Source organism: Caloenas nicobarica, chromosome 7, assembly GCF_036013445.1.
Source record: "Caloenas nicobarica isolate bCalNic1 chromosome 7, bCalNic1.hap1, whole genome shotgun sequence".
Classification (NCBI taxonomy): domain Eukaryota; kingdom Metazoa; phylum Chordata; class Aves; order Columbiformes; family Columbidae; genus Caloenas; species Caloenas nicobarica.
The window spans coordinates 36986904-37009304 of record NC_088251.1 but is presented as its reverse complement, the minus strand read 5'-3'; the positions used below and the strand labels follow the sequence as shown (position 1 = coordinate 37009304).

Genomic DNA, 22401 nt, shown 5'->3' with positions numbered 1-22401 from the left:
GGGCCAGCTTGTCTAGACTGGGCTTTTGCCATGAGAGGTTTGACTTTGTGGTCCCTTCCAACCTGGGATTCTATGATTCTACGCCTTTTTTTCCAGCAGACTTTTAGTAACTGAGCTCCATAAAACTCAGATGCATCTGCCCAACCTCGTTCCACTTTCTAGGAGGAATTCTGGAGTAGAACTGGTAATTACTCATAACCTGAAGATTTCTTAGATGTAATTCAATCAGTAGCCATTCTGTAAATTTTTCCTATTGAGCATATATAGGAGGAATTGAAGGATTAATTAGAAGGCACGCAACAGGCTGTGGATTCCTTGTTAAGCAGATGACACTCATGTCTCCTTTGGGCCTCATGGGACAGCAGAAGTCACCTGGTGAGAACAGAGGCCAACTTAATAACTCACTTCTAACAATAAATGCATTCATATTTGACAAAAATGCTCTTTTATTACTCCAGCTGATCTTATCTGTGCAATTTTTCCCCTCGGTGATCCAGGACCGTACGGGTTCAGCGACCTCAAGGCACACAAGGAAGCCAACCCTGTTTTCCCACGATGAGGTGGGGCCAGGAAAGAGAAGAGACAACAGTTTGACAAGTATTACAGGTAATGAAAAGCGAGCTCTGGGAACACCTTTTCAACATGGTTAATCGTTACGCATTTAAATACTGCATGTGTCCAGACAGATACAACTTAATATCCTGTAAAGCCCTAAACAAATAAAAAAGAAACATAATGAACTTTTCCAAAGAGGTTTTTTTGGTCGGTTGTGTTTTGTTTTGGTTTTTTTTTTTTCCTCCTACACACTTTGGCCATAACATATTTAGCCTAAGGGCTAAAACAGACAACAGCCTGAACCAATTACATCATTTTCTTTCTATAGGACTGAACATCTGGGAGTACTGCTCTCTGTTAAGCAGCTGTTGCTCTGCTTCACCTCCACCTTCCCAAATTATGCTTCAATATGATGATAACGATCACCATAAAAATGCCTGAAGAAGAGAGACGGCCAGCGAGTGCTAACCTGTTTGCTTCTTCCCGCATCAGGACATGAACTATGTGACCGAATGCTACATTTGAGGTTGGCACTTAAGAGAAACAGCTACTACCAAGCTTCTGTACGAATGTTTCTTAGTAATTCAAGCACCACGTGCACTGGAGAGAGCAAATCCTTCCAAAAGCCTTGCTGGGGAAAGGTCTTCCTCACCTCAACAGCTGAAATCTGCCTAAACATCAAAAAAAGTCACAAGAAGCAGATTACATTGAGCCGCCTTTTCCCTTGCCCATCAGTAAAGAAACTATATGTATCAGCAGATGAAATCAAGCACAGAAGGTGGGAAGTGCAAGTTAAAACCAAACCAAAACTACCTTATTCACACCACCAAGCAAACTCAACCCCAAGGCCCAAGCACCGCAACCCAGATGAAGAAAACAAGCAACAACACTCCCTGTGACTGAGCTGCAGGCAACACCGAGAAACAAACAGCATAAAGATATAAAAAAGCTTTGGTGTAAGAAAAGGAAGGAAGTCTGAGTCGGAGATAAGAAGAAATAAATAAAAGTTTAAAAGCAACTGATACACAGAGAGTAGCTTTACCTTTTATCTCTAGAGACGTCACAAAATAGGCGACAATTTTTGGTCTTGTTTTACTTCAAATAACCTGGCTCTGGTCACTGATATACCAGAAAAAAAAAATGTGCTATAGGCACATTAAAGAGCTGCTCTGACCTCTGTTTGCCACGAAACACCGTGTTCAACAACAGCTCAAGGACAAATTTTTAAAAATGATTCCAAATACACAGCCCAACCGCTGTTTGCTATAAGCATCAAACCCGCTGCTTGGCATCGAGTATCACAAGATGCTGAACAACCTGTGTCACTGGAAAACTGCTGCTTATGACTCTTTCAGCACTTTCTCCCCCCAAAACAAGTGACCCAGTTTACAGCAAACTCCCTGTGTAACACACATCTCTCCTGAGATGCTGTGAATGCAACAAATCCTGTTGCTTATTATTTCTGTCAAGCTTATGATCCCTTCCAGCTCCAAGCTGGGTTTTTTTCACCACTTCTCTTAAGCTGAAATCTCTTTGTAAAGAAAACACAAAATTGAGGACATGGCTGAGTTTTGAACAGCTTTGGCAGAGACCTTTCAGCATATCTGCTTTATGATCCAGAAATGAGGCGCTTTTTTTAAAAATGAAAGATGCAAATGGCTAAAACAAACCCGTTCTGGCCCTCACTGCTCCACCCTGTCTGCTGAGGGTTTTCAACCAGCAAATGTGTATATTCCTGTTTGATACCAAACATGATCTTGAACAGGCCAGTAACTAAAGAAAACCAAGCAAACAGAAAAAAAGAGGCAACCAAAAATGTGGATCCCCCCTGAATCTATCATCACTCCTATTAAGAAATAACCTGAAGCTTTATATTATCTATTATAGTATTACTGATAATAATATTATTGTTGTTACATCTGTGTTACAGCATTAGCAGCCATTACAACTTCTTATATGCCAGGCTGTTAAGAATGGACAGTTGCTTTCAAAACAGAAAAAAAAAAGTCATTAAATTTACCTTAATGGGGTTCTGATCTATAATAGAAATGTTAAAAGGTTAACTTTCAAAATCCATGAAATATTTACTAAAATCACTTCCAGAAATGCCAGACTGAGTGTTTAGGTTATCAGACACGAAGGGCGGTTCTGGAGTCCTAATTTATGCCTCAGCCCCGGCAATGAGGTTTCCAGAGAGGAATGCTGTGTCATGGAACGCGTGACTCACGGAGCCACGGCCGGGGGGAAACCACACTGCTCTGGCTGTTCCTAGAGAAAACTCAGCCCGCTTGGAAGTTGAACAGAGTTACCTGAACAAAAAAAAAAAAAAAAAATCTTTCCTCTAACAACGGAGCTAATTTCAGCAGTGCTTGCTTGAGCGTGCGCGCAGGAACAAAGGTGTGTTTTAAATATCTAAAAAAAGAGGATGATCACAGAATCCCAGACTGGTTGGGGTTGAAGTGACCTCTGGAGATCATCCAGTCCAACCCACCTGCTAACGCAGGGTCACCAGAGCAGATCACACAGGATCACGTCCAGGTTGGTTTGAATGTCTCCAGAGAAGGAGACTCCATACCCGCTCTGGGCAGCCTGGTCCAGGGCTCTGGCACCTCAAAGGAAAGAAGTTCCCTCATATTCAGATGGAACCTCCTGTGTTTGAGTCTGTGCCCGTTGCCCCTCGTCTTGTTGTTTGGCACCACTGAAAAGAGTCTGGTCCATCCTCTTGACACCCACCCTGAGATATTTATCACATTAATGAGATCATTGATGATCATGCAACCTGGTAGCAAACTCGGCTGAAAACGCCCCCTGCTCCTCCTTCAGAAGCGAATTAAGAAACGCAGTGTGTTGCTGTAGCTGAACACGTGTTTGCGCTTTGACCTCGCGTGGATTTTGCAACCTCCCGAAGCTCGGGCTGGCTGACCTGTTCCTGGGCAGCTTCCAGTTCACTCCCTTTCTGCATCTCACCGGCCTCCAACACGTTGCGACAGCTCTGCAGGATCACATACACACGTGTGTCCTCGTGTGCTCGCTGTGACAGACCTGTAAAAAGGGTGGCAGAAACTCCAGCAGGATCCCCATGCATCCTGGAGATCCATGAGACACGGGAGCTCTTGCTGATGGAGCGAGCCTCCACGTCACCTGTGTTGTCCCAGCCGTGCAAGCAGCTTAAATCTCGGGAGATTTAATCTTCTCTAACTGGCATCATCTTAATAAAAGGATAAAAATCAGTCCTTTTGCTCACCACGTGTGCATCCCTGGGCTGCAGGGTGTGGACATCCTTCTGCTGTTCCTGGCCCAACACCCCCACTGCCCTTTAGACCATCAGAGAAACACCCGGGTTTTGTCAGCAGCAGCTCTGCCATGAGGAGCTGGGGTTGCTTGGCAGAGTCCAACACCCAGGACCTCTCCAGAGACAAGAGTTGCGGAAAACAAGTTGATACACTGCATTACCGCATGTCATTTCCACACAGGAGATGTGCAATCAGACACTGGGTTCAAAGCGAGCATTTCATACCACCGCAGTTATATTTTAACCCAAAAGAGTGAAGCTTTCCATAAAAGGGAAAAATAGAAACAAGAGACCCTTTCCAAAGTCACTGCCCCAGCTAGAAGGACGTTTCTCACATGGCAGGGCGCCATGCACGCGTGACTGCATCCTGCGTCCCGCACTCTCAGCTCCTCCGGTGCCACTCCTAGTCCTTTATCCACTTACTTCTTCCTCCAAGACATCTCATTACCCACACGTGTCGAAATCCTCTGCCTATAGAGGTCACCACCTAAGAATGTGGATGTGGTTGTATTTCTTCCAAACGCAAAATTTCAACCCAAAGGCCTCCGTGCACCGTTGATTCTTCCATCAAAGAGTTAATTCCTTTGCTATTTGCCCCACATCTTGCTACAACACTGCTGGTTTTTTACACCAGCAGTTTGGCATCTATCAGGTGCTCTGGCTTTTTTAAAGCTTTTGATTAAGTTGCCGTTACCCTGAAACACGGGATGTCGTGATGGATGCCCGCTGCTGCCGTCACCCAAGGAGCAACCGAGAACGTTTCAGGAAAATACCTTTGCTTGTTTTTAAGCGTAGCTGGCTGGATATAGCAAGTCACTAATTTATTATGCATAAATGAATGGAGCCAAAATGTCCACCCTTGGGCTTATGCAGAGCGCTGCAAGGCAAATGCTTTGCCTTTCAGAAAAAAAAAAAGTTTATACCGAATGCACCTTGCATTAATGCATGCTTGTAGGCCTGCCCAGCAATCTCTATGTTGTAACAGTGAGGTTTAAGTTCTATTAATGCTGATCTCTATGCCAAGGAGGGGCAGAGATATGAGAGACTGGGCTATTTCTTATTATTTCCTCTATTCTTTAGCAGCAGCACTGCACCCTTCTGCAAATGGCATCAGCAGAGCATGAAGCTGGTATCTCTTGCTCTTTAAAGGAATTTCTTATTAACCTGAAAGATCTAAAAGGAGCCAACACTTTCCAGTACAAGCAAAATTAGCATCTTAAAAAAAAAAAAATCCACAGAAAAGCCAAAACCACCCAAACAAATAACACCAACAACCAAAACCAAACAACACCACAACAATGCAAGAGTTAATACAGGATCACTTTTCATGCTAGAGGTCAACAACAGGGCCCCTGGGTGTGGAGGGGGCTTTTTCCTGTTAAAGATAAACTAATCCGGCCTCCACATCCTGAGGCTTTGTTTGCATGCCACAGGAGTCGCACGGAATACAAACCAGAGAGAAATCCAACTCTTTAGTTTCCAATATATTTTTGTGGCACCTCAGCAGGATGGTTAATTATCCCCAACACATCACCTACACCTGCTGTTCGTGCAATGAGCATCTTCTCTCTCGTAGCCACGCAGCAGACCCAGAACAGCGTAAACTCCACTCAAAGACTCTGAAGATGAAACACAAGTCAGTTATGGATTAATCACTGCCTCTGGCTCCCTTTTTCTCCTGTGTAACTGAAAGTAAATATTCACAGGTTAAACGGCACTGACTCAAACATACCCACCTATCCAAAGCCTGACTCATTAATAAGCACCATGTGGATTAATGCTGCAAATTAGGGTTTCAAATACCCACTTCCTCCGTCCCCAAGGGCAAAGGGAACAACACAACAGAAGCCAAAAGGAGCAATTTGTGAGGACCGCAGAGTGCTGTATTCCTGATACCCTGTGTCGTGCAGGCAGCGTTGTCACCGCGTTACCCTCATCGTGGCACACGTCCTCTTCTCGTGACCTCCTCCACACAGCCAGTGCCACCAGTTTAACTGGGTTCAAAGGGGGACCAGATGAGTTCAGAGCAGTGAAGACGATAACATGATGCTCAGGAAGCCTGAGCCATTAATCACTAGAGGTTCAAAGGGCTTATTGGGAATGTGTGTTTATAGATCTCTTTACACTCCTCCCAAAAAAGGGGGAACGCACAGCAACGACACTACAGAGGTGGGCTGGTTTGGGTATAACTCAAAATCTGAGTGTACTGATCTCTCTTTGAAGTGCGATAAAAATGTTCCCAATCTCTATTTGCAGGTGCTGACCTGTTAGAACTTGTTTTTCTAACCTTGACCGCTTTGATGCATCTGAGAAACACAAGAGGACGAAGACCAAAGTGCTCACTGCGTAGCACCGGCTTTGTGCTCCAGGCCCAGGAGGCTTCGCTGTTCCTGCGGAAAGCACCACTTGTGCTGCAGAAGCAAAGGGATGCAAAATATGGCAAGGTACAAACACAGAAAATATTAGAGATTCTGTTACATTAAAAATTACACAACACCAATACTACCTTCTACTTTGATCTGCTTGTTTAGAGATGGGACCTTTGGTTCATTTATGGTTTTTCCCTCTGATGAACATACTGACAGACCAGACAGTGACTTCCTCCAGTCCAATTCATTCCTATAGAAAGTACAAGCAGCAGTTCTGTGTTGGCATTAAAAATGACAGTCTGGTCCTTCCACCAGGACAACTAAAACTCTGCTTCCTAGCATAGATATCCCTCCAAAAATTCAGCATTTACTGAGAACTTAATTCATTACATTTCTTTTATGTTAACTTGGTCACAAGCACCCAGATTCTCTCTGACTACAACACTGAGCACTAACCTGAACAGGGACCCAAAAGAACGTCACCCTGCTCGCACCGAAGCCAAGTCTCAGCAGCCCTGAGCACAAAAGGCAGAAGCTCAGTCCTCTATTTTCCGACACATTATGAGTTCTGCTCAAGTGCTGCATCCATCCACATCGGATGAGGCTCGATGCGCACCAGCTTCTAAATCTCTCTGGGAGTTACGTGCTCTATAAGGATGAACACACGTAGATTTGATTTGCAAGTAGCGGATTTCATTTCAACTCACCTCCTATTGGTGTGGTTAGCTTTAACGACCAAAGATATATCCACAGCCTATATATTCCTTACTAAAGAAACTACAAGGAGTACTCTCAATACTATGTTTATGCTGTAGCGTACACAGAGCAGCACTTGCTAAATCAAGCCGCGGCCAAATCCCTTTGCCTTCATCAAATCTATTTTGGTTGGCATTTACCATGTTCACACTTGCATTCTTGACACCAGTCTAGAATGGAAAGACTACATCCATCTTTAGAAAACCCACACAGGAGACTATTACGCCATTCTGAACTCACTGTCGATCCTGAAAATCCCCATACAATCGAAGCACAGATGACACCCCTGCTCTCAGCTATTCCTGGCGGATTATCCCAAGCCAGAAATAACTTGAGCCAACCCTGCATGAGTTGGGTGGGGTAGATTTGTGGACACTGTGGACACCCCCCATCCTTCCCGTAATCTCAGAAACCTGAGTCAAGGAAACTGCCCATTTCTTTTTAAAGATCTTTCTTAATTACTCCGGAAGGAAGACGTAACTTGGGTATCATTGTGCTCCGTGGTCCAATTTCCTAGAGCAAGAAGAGATGAATTTCTTCCCCATCCACACCAAAGAGGACTAATCCAGAACAGTATTTCCGCAGACCTTCCACTGTTGTGTTTTGTAAAATACCACTGTTGGAGGCTTTAGCCCTGCAGCTGCAGTTCACAAAAATGCAATTCTGTTACAAATTTAAACTAATAGGGAGTAGAAAAGGGTAAAAGTAAATACTTGAGCTTCCTAAGGGAGGTGGACTTGCTTTCTTGCCCTGCTCATTGACACGGTGGTGAGATTTGCTCGGTGATCGGTGTTTCTGCACAAACACAGTGCCCAGACATGCTCAGCTTTGCATTCTGTGTTCAGAAAGCCTCAAGCCTTGACGTGTTACTTTCTGTCTCTTCTACGGCTCACAAGCAGCAAAAAAAGCAGCAAATGCAGCTTCAGACCTCAGAAAACCTGTACTTAAACCAAAAGTAAACGGCCTTATCTTGCAAACTATCCTACATGCACAACATAGACTATTCAATCTACACCTTTATATGATTTTCACCCAAATTCACTATGTCAGATTTAGATTGAGCACAATAAAAATGGAAAGCCCTGGGAAGTTTTTGAGGAGCCAGAGCTCTGAATTGCTTAGAAAGCCAAAGACAAGTTGAAATTCAGTTTTACTGTAATGAAATCACTTCTATAATGCACTAATGATATTTGAGAGAGAGAGAGGAAAAGAAGGCTCTCAGTATCACCTATGCAAATTGCTGCAATTTTTAAGATTGCTGTGCAGTCCCCGAGCGCTGCTGCTGTGCACGCAAGCAGCCGATGAGAAAGTCTCGCTGGATTATTGAAGAACTGAGCCTAAAGGCTTTCATCAACTTCTTTCACAGGTCCTTCCTAAAACGCTGCCCCAGCGTTTAACACCTCCACCCCTCAATATAACCCAATAATTAAAGTTCACGGGTTTGTGGGGGTGTTTGTTACCGGATTAGTTAAACAGAAAAAGGCCGTTTACCTTCACAGGCTTCTCATCCTTCCCAGGTGATAATTTTCTATCGCAGTTCAGGGCCCCCTTCTCGCTGAGAATGGGAACACTTTACCTTGCACGTTGGATTTTGCTTTGGCTCAGATGGAGAGATTTCTTCCAAAGCAAACAATCCTACAACGTCACAGGGTGTATTTATATATATATATAGACACACACGAGAGAAGAAGAAAGAAATATAGCCCTTCTGAAGATATTCAAGTACATTAGGAAAGATATAAATAGAGGAGAATACGAGACAGAAATAAAGTCTTTATTTTTATAAAGCTACATGCACAATGTTGACTCAGACACTGAAGCCAGGTTGAATAATCCAAGATAAATATTGCATCCATCCAATAATAGGGAGTTTCTCACATGTTTCTGGCTTTTGCCGGGAGGCATGCTGTTTCTGCTTGGCAAAGACTGCCATCCTCGCAGCTCACACACATTTTTACGTGTCCAATTAAACTTGAGGAAAGCCAGCTCTGCTCGCACATGTGAAGGTGCATACGCAGGTAGAGAAGTGCCTGCACAGCGAAGAGGCAGCAGCTCTGCCTGGACTTGCAAAGCCGCCATCTCTGTGACCACGGAGATGTGGTGGGACCGGATGACCATCTGGACACACAACGGCTCATCCCCGGTGCTGGGGAGGCCAAACCTTGAATCCTGGGGACAGTTTTGGGCCCCTCACACCAAGAAAGTGCTTGAGGTGCTGGAGCGAGTTCAGAGAAGGGAACTCTTGTCCTGTCACTTCCTATTCGGAAGAAGAGACCAACACCCTCCATGCTACACCCTCCTTTCATGTAGTTGTAGATAGCGAGAAGGTCTCCCCTCAGTCTCTTGTTCTCCAGTATTGTTTGACCTCTTCGTTAATGACCCGGATGACGAGCAGAGTGTACCCTCAGCACATCTGCTGATGACACACACCTGGGAGGAGTGGCCAATACACCAGACGGTGACACTGCCACTCGGATGAACTTTGACAGTCTGGAGCAAAGGGCAGACAGGAACCTCATAGTGTTCAAATAAAGGAAAGGCCAAGTCTTTCACCTGGAGAGGAATGACCCCAAGCACCAGTACAGGTTGGGGGCTGACGGACTGGAAAGTAGTTTTGCAAAGAAGTACCTGTGTGGTTGTGACAACAGGCTGCCATGGGCCAGCAACACACCCTCACAGCAAAAAGGGCCACCGGTGTCCTGGGCTGCATTAGGAGTGTTTGACGGCATGTCAAGGGAGGTGACCCTTCCCCTCTGCTCAGCGCTGGCGACACCACACCTGAAATGCTGGGTGCAGTTCTGGGCTCCTCAGTGCAGAAGAGACAGAGACATACTGGAGAGAGTCTGGCAAAGGGCCACTGAGATGACCAAGGGACTGGAGAAAAGGCTGAGGGAGCTGGGACTACCCAACTGGGAGAAGGCTCAGCAGGAATTTTAATCAATACTTGAAGGGAGGGCACAAAGAGGAAGGAGACAGGATCTTCTCAGTGGTGCCCAGTGACAGGACAAGGTGGCACAAACTGAAGCACATCGGACCATAAGAATAAACTGGTTTACTGTGAGGGTGACTGGACGCTGCACCAGGTTGCCCAGAGAGGTTTTGGAGTCTCCAACCTTGGAGATATTAAAAACCCAGCTGGACGTGGTCCTGTGAAAACAGCTCTGGGTGACCTTGCTTGATGAGGGCGGGTTAGACAAGATGATCTTCAGAGATCACCAACCTCAACCAGCCTGTGACTCTGACCATTTTGCCAGTTCACTTGCATACCCAAGACATAATTTCTGACAAACACAAGTGTTCAGAAGCAGCATCTCAGTCCTGTCTCTGGTACCACTCATGGCAGAAACCCACGTCGTCACCGTGTTGACAGATCACACGCCAGCTCAGCAGCAGACAAACATCTCACTCCTGAGGCTGAGACTCGGTTTCCAGTACATGCCAGCTCACCTTTGCTATGGTTTGGCTCAAACGCGGCTTTCTCAATGTGACACAGGGGTCAGAGACCGGGAACATTAACAGACCAGTCAGGAGGTGTTTCATCAGATCCCTTAAACCTCTCTTACAGTCTCCATCTCCCTCAAGTTCTGCCTTTTTGTTTTGTTTTTAACATCACCTTTTTGACGAATACCTTAAGAAAACCCTCAGCTCCACAAATGCTCTGTGTCACCTCCGACAACCAGAGGATGATTCTCCTCTTTTATAACAAAGCAAGAAGAGTCAGACATGGATAACCTCCAGGTTTACTAGCTAAAATCATCATTGACTTGGCAGATATCTGCTCCTTGCTGGTATAAGAGAACAGAAGTCCCAGATATTTTTATTATTTTAAGGCCAAGAGATGAATTCAGAGTTGCAATTTCTTTAAATCTCCAACATTCCCTGGCACACAGAGGCCAGTTGGCATCTTCAGTAACAAAATTATGTACAAAGCTGATCCCATCTACTAAGATTTTACCCCAACAAGAAGTTCAGGAACAGGGAAGTCTCCCTGCAGAATTCAGGGGTTTGTACAAAAGCTCAAGATAAAACATGTTTCTATCGAACCGTTAACGTGTTTGTCTTGCCTGGTTCTCAGTTTAGCACACCTCCTCCTCCTCCTTCTCTCTTTGCAAATGGAGCAAGCACACCGAGGGTTGCCCGGCGAGGAGAACACAGCTGAGATCTACCGTCACTGCTGCCACATTTGGGGCCAGAGCACTTGCAGTCTCTTCACTCAGGAGAAAAAAAGAGAAAAACAACACCAAAACCAAACCAAAACAACAACAAAAAACCCCCCAAACCACCCAATTTTTAAACTGAACTGCCGCATGTGTTTATTCACGGGGGTTTAAAGGCCATGCACAATTCTGGCTTCTTGCCACGGGGATTTTTCAACATTAGCCTTGGGTCATCAAGTCCAGCGCTGGGACTCAGAGAGTCCCGGGTTACAAGGGCCTTTTTGATGTTGGCCAAGCCGGGCTGGCTCTAGGCTACACTTTCTGGTAGGGTTTATCACTCTAAGCAATACCATCTTTCATACTGGAGCAAGGGACTACGACATTTGTAGCTGCCAAGCTAGATATTTGTATAATGGAATAGACACACAAAGAGACAGCCCTGAAACAATATAAATTCCCTGCGTTCATCTCCTGGTCTTTAGGAGGGGGCAGATTCTCAGCTCACCTACAGTTTTGTCTGTAGAAATCCTGCAGCTGTGAAGAGGAAAATTAGACCAGCCTCTCAAAACATCAAAGCAACTCATCCTAGTGAGGTTAAGGAGTCGGTTGCTTTACACTTGCAGCACTGGAGCACACAAGAAACCCCATTTATATGGTACTTTTCTCTTGGGTGATATAAGCTACTGTTTCATACTGAATTAAAACTGATAAAGCAGAACCGAGTAAATGCAGAAATAACTTCTGAATCCTCTCTGGACTTGGAAGGGAAAAGAGACACTGCTAATTACAGCCTAACTCGTCTCCTCACTGCCATAAAAGCGTTAGCAACTCTGTCTTTACAATGCGCATCAGCACTGGTGGTTTGTTAAATCAGGGACTTTGGTTCTCATAAAAGGAAGAGTGACAGCACCCCCAAACTCCATCTCCCCGGTGAAAGAGTGAAGACAGGTTGTCCTCCATAATCAAACCACTCTTGGTTACTCCCAGTCAATTAATGCACCGCTTAATCTCCCCATTAGCAGCCACCACCACGAGGAACCATTCAGTTTAGGCTCTCGGACACCAAGAGAAGCCTCAGAGAGGGACAGATATTTCTGTGCAACACTGCCATGAGCTGCGCGCATGAACACAAACGTACTTTCTTGCCTGAAGGCCGGTAACACTGAGCCTCTCCATTCGTGTTTCATCTTGTGGATACTCTTGGCACTCAATTTAGGCAAAGAGTAGCTCAGGTTATTTCTAAGGAGTACCGTGCAGCAGGTTTCAGGGCTCTTTACTGATTGAAGCAGATGCTTGGGTCCAGCCAGAAAGGTTTGGTACATGGTAACCTCCCAGCAATAGAGCAGCTTCTCCGCAAGAGTCCCATTGGAGCCGTGAGATGCCAGCAGAGCTCCACAAAACCAACAGAGATACTACTGGGACGTCCAGCACCTGACTGGTTTGTTAGATCCGCCCATGAACACAGCCTGTGCTATTGCTGCTGGCAGAATAATGAACCTTTTGCCGAAGTTTTGGGGGTATCACGGATGTTAGAAAGAGAGAAAAAAATATATATGTATATATGCACACAGAGGGGGGGCAGGAGGTGTATATATGGAAACAGCGCAGCAGCCAAGAGGGCACCAGGACACCTGATCCTATGCGATCCCACGGCTCCAGCTGAGGCAGCTACAACCTGTGCCCCCACACGTATTTTCTGAGCGGTCCCAAATCAGAAAAGCATAAACTCATGCCCAGGGAACAACCTCCTGCCAACACTGAGCACATGAATAAAGCACACCATAAAACCAACACCACCTTTTCGTTACAGCCTCACCCAGCAGGAACCGCGCTGGAGGTTTGGATCGCTCATCTAGTGACAAAAATAACGGCATTACTTCCTTAAATACACCGCGCAACAGGACAGCATGACTAAAATGGACACAGCAGCTTTTTTTCCTGGGTAAGAAAGGCCACAGGACATCCTGTGATCAGTGACGTTATAAACTCAAGAAGATTTCGGCATAAGAGGCGCACGTTATTTATTAGTTGCTTGCAATATTGCAAAGTCACTGCACTGCGTAGTTTGTCGTGCTGTTAAGAGCATGACTACCTGTTAATACAGCAGAAGACTGTATTTGCTACGCCACCTAAGTAAAGGAAAATCCAAGTTTCCACGGTCATCATGCATCTCTAAAATTAAACAGTAAAAAAAGAGCAAAGACCAGACAAGATCTCCTGCACTCCCCAGTGCCACGCTGAAGAGCGGTGCTCACTCCCATTTGTCTCCAGTATCCAAAACCAGACCACGGCTTTACAGGGCTTTAAGTGTTCGATTAAAGCTGACTGCACAAGATTCACAGGAAAAAAAAACGACAACATGTTTATTAGGGGTCGCCATTCTAATTTTAACCTCTGGGCATTTTAGGGCCAATAAAAAAGGACTAAAACCCAAGAGACCAAATAATCCACATAGTGAGTGTCTCCTGCCTGGGCTATTTCAAGCGACATTCTGAGTCACAGATATTTAAAAATAACTAACTAACTAAATAGATAGATAGTTAGATCGATAGATAGATAGATGGATAGATCAATAGATAGATAATTGCTGTTTGACTTCTTGCAGTTTGCAAATCACACCACGACGTCAAGGAAGCAAGCCTCTCAGAAAGGAAACAGATATGGATTCCCATGGGAAATAACAGTTTCCAATACACATATTACTACTTCGCCAGTATTATAATCCCCATAGGGAGCAGAAACCCCTATTTCTTTGCCTTCCCGTGTTGAAGACTCCGGTACTCCAGGAATACAGGAGCGCCCCACACCAGTACACTCTGTATAAGCTTTTTGAGGCTCACGCGGGCTTTGTCGGTCCCTGCAGAGCTGTTTCATCCATCCAAACCCTCCAGAAGTGTTGCAGAAGCTTCTCCTCAAGCCTTCATTGCATCTTCATGCATCAAAACCAGGTACGCTATTGTGATTCAACAATCATTTGTCTACCCGGGCCCACTCCTTCCACTTCTACCAGCAGAACAGACCATAAAAATCTTACCAGAGGCTCAAGCCTTACCCCGTGCAGAGCAGATCGGGCAATGTCCATAGCAGCAGCGTCAGGACAGATTCTTTGTGCAGGTGGTTTTACCTGCAGATGCTCAGCATGGGGGTACGTGAGGTCATACCGGGACTAGAACTAGTCCAAGACCTCCAGGTAGAATCCCAGCTGCAGACCTACTGGACAGCAGATTTGTTCTTCTTTATTTTCCTTCCTATGAAGGTAATTCCCTAAGTGCAACCCAGACAGCCCAGGGCTGTGTTTTGGGTAGTTAGGAGGCCAAAAGAAGAAAAAAAACCAAACCAAACCAGAAGTGGCCGGTCCCTGGGGCAGGCAGCTGCCTGCGAGGATTCACCACGTTTGCAAGCAGCACCATGGTGTTGCTAAAAGGCTTTCCCCAGTAATTCTGACCTTTATTCCTTGGCCAACCATGTCCAAAACAAGCAGGGAGAAGTCCTGGCTCTCACAAGTCTGTACTACAGCCCAATCTTCCACCAAATTACCATCAGTCCAAGTAACACATCCTTAATTTAGCATCTCCCTCCCCCTCTACAAGCTCACCACACACTGATGGAGCCCCATAGGCTGAATGATGCATCTTTCTATACTTTCTCAAATACAATTTGAGTCAGATATGCTGCCTGTTATACCAGCTGCGACTTGTTTTGTTCTACCTGCTACATGAACAGGCATTTCCTTGCAAAATAAAAATGAAATGCCGCTATTGCAAGTCTGCAGGGTGCGGATGAAGGCAAAGCGACGGCAGATGATGCCTGTGTGAGATGTTACCTTTCCCCTTGACGTACAACTCGGAAAAAGGACTGTTCTCTGGAGATATCATCCCTGTCTGGGTCCAAACATCTCGCTACTCCAAAAGGTGGCCTTTCTAAACTCTTTTCAGATTTGTTCTGGTCTAAGACCTTGTCTTCTCTCTGTGTCAAGAGCTGTACTTTGGTTACCAAGGACACAGTTTGCTTTGAGGGTTCCCCTCCCCACCTTGGTTTTTTTTTTTTTTTTCTTTTTCAACCATAAACCTGCACACCCATAGCTCCAAAAATAAAATGCTACGGCAAAGACCTTCAGAACACAGCAAAATTTAAGTACGTCACCAATACAACAGCCCCCTCTCACATAGTCATTCAAAATTTCAACAGCACTGACGAAGCACGATAACATCTTTAAACGAGCCTAGGTCACTAGACACAACACCAGTTAGAAGTTACCTACATGACCAGTTACGGCTATTTCTTGGGGGGAAAAAAGTGCCACCTGCCCGTAACATTTCCAATTCAGCTCCTCACTTAAATTCAAGACCCCTGAATTAATTGAATTTGCCACATATCACAGTCCTCCCCAGCTCCAGCTTTTCTGACTCATTGCAATCTGGTTTCCTCAGGTGTGCGCCTTGTTTCTGGACAACAGATCTAATACTTTTTAGCAGTGCCGTAGTACTATTTTGCGTAAGGTAACATAGACGAATTAGCTTATCGTGAACCTTTCCTGACAGACTAAGAGTGAGCAGTTTAGCGTGTGAAAGCAATCGCGGGCTGCATACACATTATTGTAGTGTTCCTAACATAGGAAACTCATCTAATTTAAGCAGCTATCAACAGAAAAAGTGTGAATTTGACTAAAATTGCCAAGACTGCGTCCGAAAATGAGAAACCCATCCCTCCCTTCCCTTCGCTCCCACATCCCAAATGCTCCGTGAGCATCTTCCCTTTGCATTTAAAACAAGAACAACTTTCCCTCCCAAACCTGCTCTCGCAGCTTCGTTCGGATTCCAAAACCTCCAACCCTCTCCTTGCCCTTCCCCTGGACTATTCCCAAATGAAGATATAAAATGAGAAAAGAAGAGACGCCTGCAGCTTATTGATGAGTCAAAAAGTTGCTCCTGGCATGTCAGGTCTGTTCTTTGCGTGAGCAGCAGGAAATCCGGGAGGCGAGAGGCACAGACAAGTCAGGCTTTTGTTGGGAAAAAGAAGTAGCGTGACTTGCAAGGTAGCTGACAGTTTTAATCTTATCTAGATGAAGGTATAATCCACTTGCCTTGTCTACCTATTAAATGTTCCACACTTAAAATGATTAAAATGAGAAAACATCTGGTTACAGGGTAGCCGTCCTCTGGAGTGGAACTCATGTCCACACAAATATTCTCACCTTCAAAGGATGTAAACCCGACTGTCTCCGAGTACAGCGATGATCTTCTGTCCTCAAAGGCAAACTTGTTTCAATCATCTTTAGTTGTGGACGTGAAACTGTTCACCTTTCTTCTGATGCTTCTTTTCATTTCAAACACAGCCTATGTTTAATGGATATTTGCGATACAGCAGCTCGCCACGTTGTACTTGTACTACGCGGCTTTTTAGTTCTTTGGCACACTGCAAGCCCAGATCTTTTTCTTTAGCGTGATTCCTTCTCCCCTACGGCCAAGAAGTCTTGGCCTGTTTGGAAAGGGCTCCTGAATGCTGTTTCCAACCAGCTTTTGCAAGGTCAACACTATTATCCAAAATAGAGAACAAAAACCACGCCAAAAAGCACATTGACTACTCTTTAGCACTGACTGGGCTAAAAACCTACTGCCAGCAGGTTCTGCGGAATCAATCTTTAATTTTCACTTTTTTGTTGGAAGTCTCCCATAAACGCAGGAGTTTGCTCAGTGGATATGGTCACAGACATGCACAAACACGCTCTCAAAATAAAATAGTTCTCACACACGCTGTCATCCTCAGAATTTAATTAATTTCTTTAATCGACTAAGTGAAAGCTACCGCAACCAGTAACTAAAAGACAGGCCAAGCGCTTTTTCTGCCCAAGCAATTTATGCTTAAATCATCATGAGCTATGCAGAAAACACAGGGGAAAAAAGTCAAGCGTGGCTTAATAAACTCTTGCCGATTCCTGCTGTAAACAGGCTTGCTTTCTTCCTGCAATTACAGAAGAGGGATTTCTTTTTCCCCCCACCGCTTTCAGTCGCCACAAGCAGCCTATTGTTCGGATCTCACCACGCAGCACTCCTGACGCAAACACCCAGCGCACATTAGCTCGCCGGGCTGCGCGTAACAGCGAACCCAACAGAAAGCAATTCAATCCCGCTCCAATAACAACAACTGCTTTGTATGAAATACCTGTTTGGAGCAGAGGGATGTACCCTGCTTTGGCACAGCTACGGAGACGGCAGAGCCCGTGCATACCAGAGAAGTCTTGCAATACTTCCAAATTCCCAGGTGCCTGCGTGGATGCTGTACGTCGAACGACAGCGAAGGGCAAACACCGCACAGATCAACCGCCCCAAACCCAGGAAGCCAAAAATTGCTCAAAACTACATCTCTACGCCTCGCCGCGCAGGAACACCACGGTCGCATCCTCTCTCGTTCAAAAAGTGACTCAAAATCCGTCGGACCCATCGAAATGAGTCGTGTCAGCACGCTGGCCCCTCAGCTCTGAAAACTCCAGCTCCGTCCTTCAGCTACGGGACTGAAATGTTGTAAACTCACTCGTGGCCATGGCAACCGCAAATGCAAAAATCTTGCAAAACTCCACTGCAGCCTCCTCCAGCACATGGGAACTATATGCAAGAAAAATCATCGTTTTTCCCCCCCGCCCTCCGAGAATAAACCGGGTCTCCGAAAGCTGTTCCCTCCCCAAAAAGCAAAAAAATAAATCAAATTGGCAGGGCAAAGTTTAGCTACATTTATAATGCTTAACCAGGATTTGTACTACCTGTTCCTGAGGGCACTTACAAAAAGGGTCCAGAAGAGTTTGGAAATGGCTCACAAGAAGAGGTTCAAGGTCTCATGTACAACTGCAAAGACGATGCCCGCTGTTTAAACTAGGTGAGGAGCTACTGGAGTTTTCAGGCTGACCAAATCATACCACTGCTGTTGTAATATAACAAAGTTACCAGTGGATATGTAGGCAGAGAAGAGAAAATGGGCCTAAGAGGCGTATTTTAATAAAATAGTCAGAATTCTAATGAATATCAGCATAGCTGAATGCAGTAACAAGAGGTTTTCTTGGGAGACGTGTCAGATATTTCTAATTAAGATGCAGCCATTAACTGCATGTAGCAATCAGAGGTTAAAAAAAAAACAACTGATATGGGTGAGGGGGAAGAAAGGAAGAAAAAAAAGAAAATATAACCTAACAAGTTTCCAGCAGCAAAGCCTGTGTGAACTGCAAGACCTGAATTGCAAATTTAGCTTTGGTGAGAACTTTACCTGTGAGCCCAAGAAATGCTTGCGGGATATCTACATGTGGCTTGCAAAAACTCCTCAGACGATATTCTTCAATATTCTGAACGGCAAGCAAAGAGTAAAAACCCCAACCGACGTTTCCTGCACGTTGAGAAGCCAGGGTGGGGAGCTTCTGGTTTTCTGGGTTTGGTAGGGGTGCTGGTTTTGTTTCAGAGCGAGGGTTGTTTGCTTGTGGGGTTTTTTTTTTTTGGTCTTTTTTTACTATGTACACACAGTTTTAGAGACTGAAACCGCTGCAACTTCACCTGTTTATGAGCAAAGCAAATCTAATCCCACAGTCAGGTTATTCTATCTGGTAGCAAAGCAAACGAGCTAAAAACGAAGGAAAGCCAGAGTTACCATGGGATACCAAGATGCGTCACCTCTCCTGCCGCCACGTGACATCTCAGCCGCGAGTGAAGAACTCAGCAGATGGGATAGAAAAAGAAAAAAAAAATGTGAAAAGGTCTCTAGATTATAGCAAAGTTTAGGCTTTTAAATCCGATTTGCTAACTGCTTATGGCAGTGGAAATACAGGCAACCAATATTTATCTAAAAATCAAACTCTATAAATCTGTTGCCACCGTGCAATAAATGTGCTTTCCCTCCCAACAGTCCTCATCTACTCTTTTGTGGTTCCTTACAGTAAACGTAGTCCAGGCGCATTCAGAAACGCTGCCCTTGCTATCTGCAGTCAGAACCACCACTCGCCTTTCAGAGGCAGCAAAGCAGGTCAGTAGTTTCCACCTTGCTCGTAAATACAGAAGCAGCTGCTTCCCAGCAACAGACACGAGCAGCCGGAGTTCGGGAGAGCGATAAATCACTCTGAATTTACTCTCAGGCAGGTTACCAAACCCACACCTCAGGACAGAGCCCACTGAACCAAGACTCTTAATTTTGAAAGTATCGCTGCCCTGTGCAGGGGCAGCATGAGCTGACCCCAACACACACTTACCTCTATACTTGGATTTTCACCCCATTCCGTCCAGTATAAATTTTTAAACATCTACCGCTCCAAGCTTTTCTCCTCTACACAAAATCGTAAGAGTGGTTTGGTGGTTTACTTTTTTCCCCTCCTTTTGCAGCTCCTAGCATGTCAAACCAGCTCCGATTCAAAGGACGTTATTCCACCTCCATCCTCCCCCACCTCCTAATGCCCACACGCTGCCAAGCGACAAAATCTCCAGGGAAAATTTGGCCCTTGCACACACCGACCAAGCAAACCACCTCTCTGCAGTAAAAAGCAATGTGCAGTGTGAGAAACCGTCACCCTTCAAGCCCCACGGTGAATTCCGTGGTGCAATCCCTGAGTTTCAGCTCTACCCCAACATCACATAGTGCTGAAAATGGAGCTTGCAGGGAAATACTGACGCCCGCCTGTCTCCAGCACATCACCTGCCACTCCAACCTACCCACCTATTAGCTCCAGATTGCAAATTTTTGGGAAAGTAACACAGCAAATTATTCAAGACGACTGACTACTGCTCTAATCTGCTCTTAAACAAACTTTCCATCACCTGAATCATTTGCTACTATGTGCCTGCTTCCCATTAGCTACCAAAACTATCAAATACTACAGAAGCCAAGAAATCCCACATTTAATCTGCTACCCCAACTCGTAGCCCACCGCGTTAGCACACATCTATATGACGTGGCATTTGAAAACAGCTAAGCATTATTTATTGCCTGCTTACAAAATGAAGTTTCACATTTCTGCAGCACGTCTTACACAGAAGGTGCTACTTTATTGAAAACGTTGCTTTAATAATAGTTCCTGAGCCAGGAGACACTGGTCTTTAATAGCCAGGGCTGGGTTTTATCCAGCCTCTTTTGAACCTCTAACCTTTCAGGAAAATCCTGCAGCGGGGAATACCGCAACGTAACTATGCACCACGGAAAGAAAAACATTACGAAAACAAAAACTTCCCCTTGTTACCAATTTGTTGCTTCCTTGCTTTATTGGACACTATTTTTTGGAGCGAGGAGGGCCTGGGTACAGTCACCCTCTGCTCCTTGTGTAACATTCCTCTTCTCACTTCCTCCGCTCACAATGGTTTCCTCTCCATGCTGAAGAGTTGAAGTTTATTTACCTCCTTTTATACAACAGCTGCTCCATGCCTTTGATTACCTTCATCACTGAACCTTTTGCTCTTTGGAGATGAAGAACCAGCTGGCTTTCAAGACACGGGGAACCATGAATGAAGACATTTGATTTTTTTTTTTTTTAAAAACCAGTAGCTTGTTACTTCTCTACCCCTTCACTAATAACAGTCATTAATTTCCTACTTTGACTTTACAGCTATTTTCAGTGTATGGATCTCCAAATTCAGGAAAAAAAAAGCCTCCCCTGAGCAGAATAAACCCCAAAGTACTTCTTTTTTATTAGTAACCAACTGCTGCTTTGCAGCTTCATTGACCTTGTACCACGTACCGGATTCCTTACCTCACCTACACACACTTTTTTCATCTTTTCATGTGGAAAGAAAGTACTCAACACTTTCTGTGTCACTAATAATCACAGTACACCAAGGGACAGAGGTGCATCCGAAATCACTGCCCAGTACGCAGATTTTTTCCCCAGTTTTCAGCACTTCGAACTACTCTCAACACAGGGTGAAAATACAGATTTGCTTTCAAGTGTCCATTTTAACTGCATGACAAATTACCACAGAGAAGCAGATACTGGCCGAACAGAAAAGTTTCCAGCTAAAACTAAAGAATCGGTGCAGAAACATAAAGTCATCCTTAGGTGGGCATTTTACTGCTAAACAACAGGATTACAAATGCACATCGAAAGAATTTCAGATTTAGCATGACTTTTCACAGGGACGATGCATCTTGCAAAAGCAAGAAGCAGCGAGGTGCAGACAAAAATTTGCTGTTCGCTCAAAGAAATGATCTTCTAAGTCTTTAGACTTACCCTTGGAAGGCAGTGGGGTAAAAATAAAGCTCTTCCTTGGGACAACCTGCCAGGTGCTCCTACTGCACAGTTGGCTGGAATAGACAGGAAGGATGGATTAATTTTGCTTGTGACGGTAACTGGGCTTTCACCCCGAAGTGAGCATCCAGCACCCCGCCTTGCAAAGCAGGAGAATCGACAGGTCCAGGAACGGACTTTCTTCAGTACCTCACCCGGAATTTCAGGTTTCAAACGAGCTCTCGCTTGTAAAATTGTAAAATTCAAATCATATGAATGCGGGCTGGGAAACAGCACTCCTTTGCTGGAGGCTACTCCTCAAGTATTCAGGTTGTTGGATGCTGTTTCCTTTTTTTTTTTCTTCCAGTGAGCCACCCGTTTCTAAACCATTTTTCCATCCAGCTTTCACACTGTACAGGGACGCCCTTCTGCCCACCCCGTACACACTCCTAAACAGAGGAACATACCCACAGGCGTGAAGATTTTGGTATTTACATCTCCTTAGAAGGTATCGAATCTTCTCAATACCTGAGTAACCTCATGCAACTGTTCACCAGGTGGGTCACCATCCTGAGCAGTCCGGCTCTTCCACCGATACCCAACGTGTGTCTTTAAGCACAAGTATTTGCGCTGCCTTTTTCTGAACAGGAACATTTCGGTTGTAAGCATCGTATTGCTCCAATGCCCGCTTCTCAGCCAGCTCAAATCAAGCCAAATGTGGGTGAAGGACAGGAAACGAGCATTAAGACAGTTTGCCGAGGTGGGTATTAAATGACGTGCAGTGGTTCTCCAAAGAGACAGACAGACAGCACTCAAACTACACCAATTTCTGACTGCCCAGTTCACAGTGCTGTAGGTATCACAAGATAATCAACACCTGAGCTCTTGAATTATTATAACAAGCTGCAACAGCAACTCCCAAATGATCTGCATTTAGTTTCCCTGGAAGTTTAAGAAGACAACCCCAGCAATCATTAATTTAAGATCTCAAATTTTGATTTGGGTCTGGAGTAGTAGTTAGCAATACTCATTGCACGGGGGAAAGAAGCTCAGAATAAAGTTTCCTCATAAAGGCACTGCTTTACA

General features: G+C 45.0%; 1 protein-coding gene across 6 annotated transcripts in view; it reads right to left on the bottom strand.

The window, feature by feature from the left end:
• Positions 1–22401, bottom strand: part of SGMS1 (sphingomyelin synthase 1) — a 90487-nt gene that overhangs the window by 34308 nt on the left and 33778 nt on the right. The window contains exon 3 of one of the 6 annotated variants that reach the window (XM_065639221.1): positions 21319–21392. The exons of 4 other annotated variants lie outside the window; for them this stretch is intronic. The gene's annotated coding sequence lies outside the window, so the exon portion shown is untranslated. Of the gene's footprint in view, positions 1–8463; positions 8535–21318; positions 21393–22401 lie in introns of those variants that run through there. One more of the 6 variants, XM_065639222.1, reaches the window with a different exon arrangement.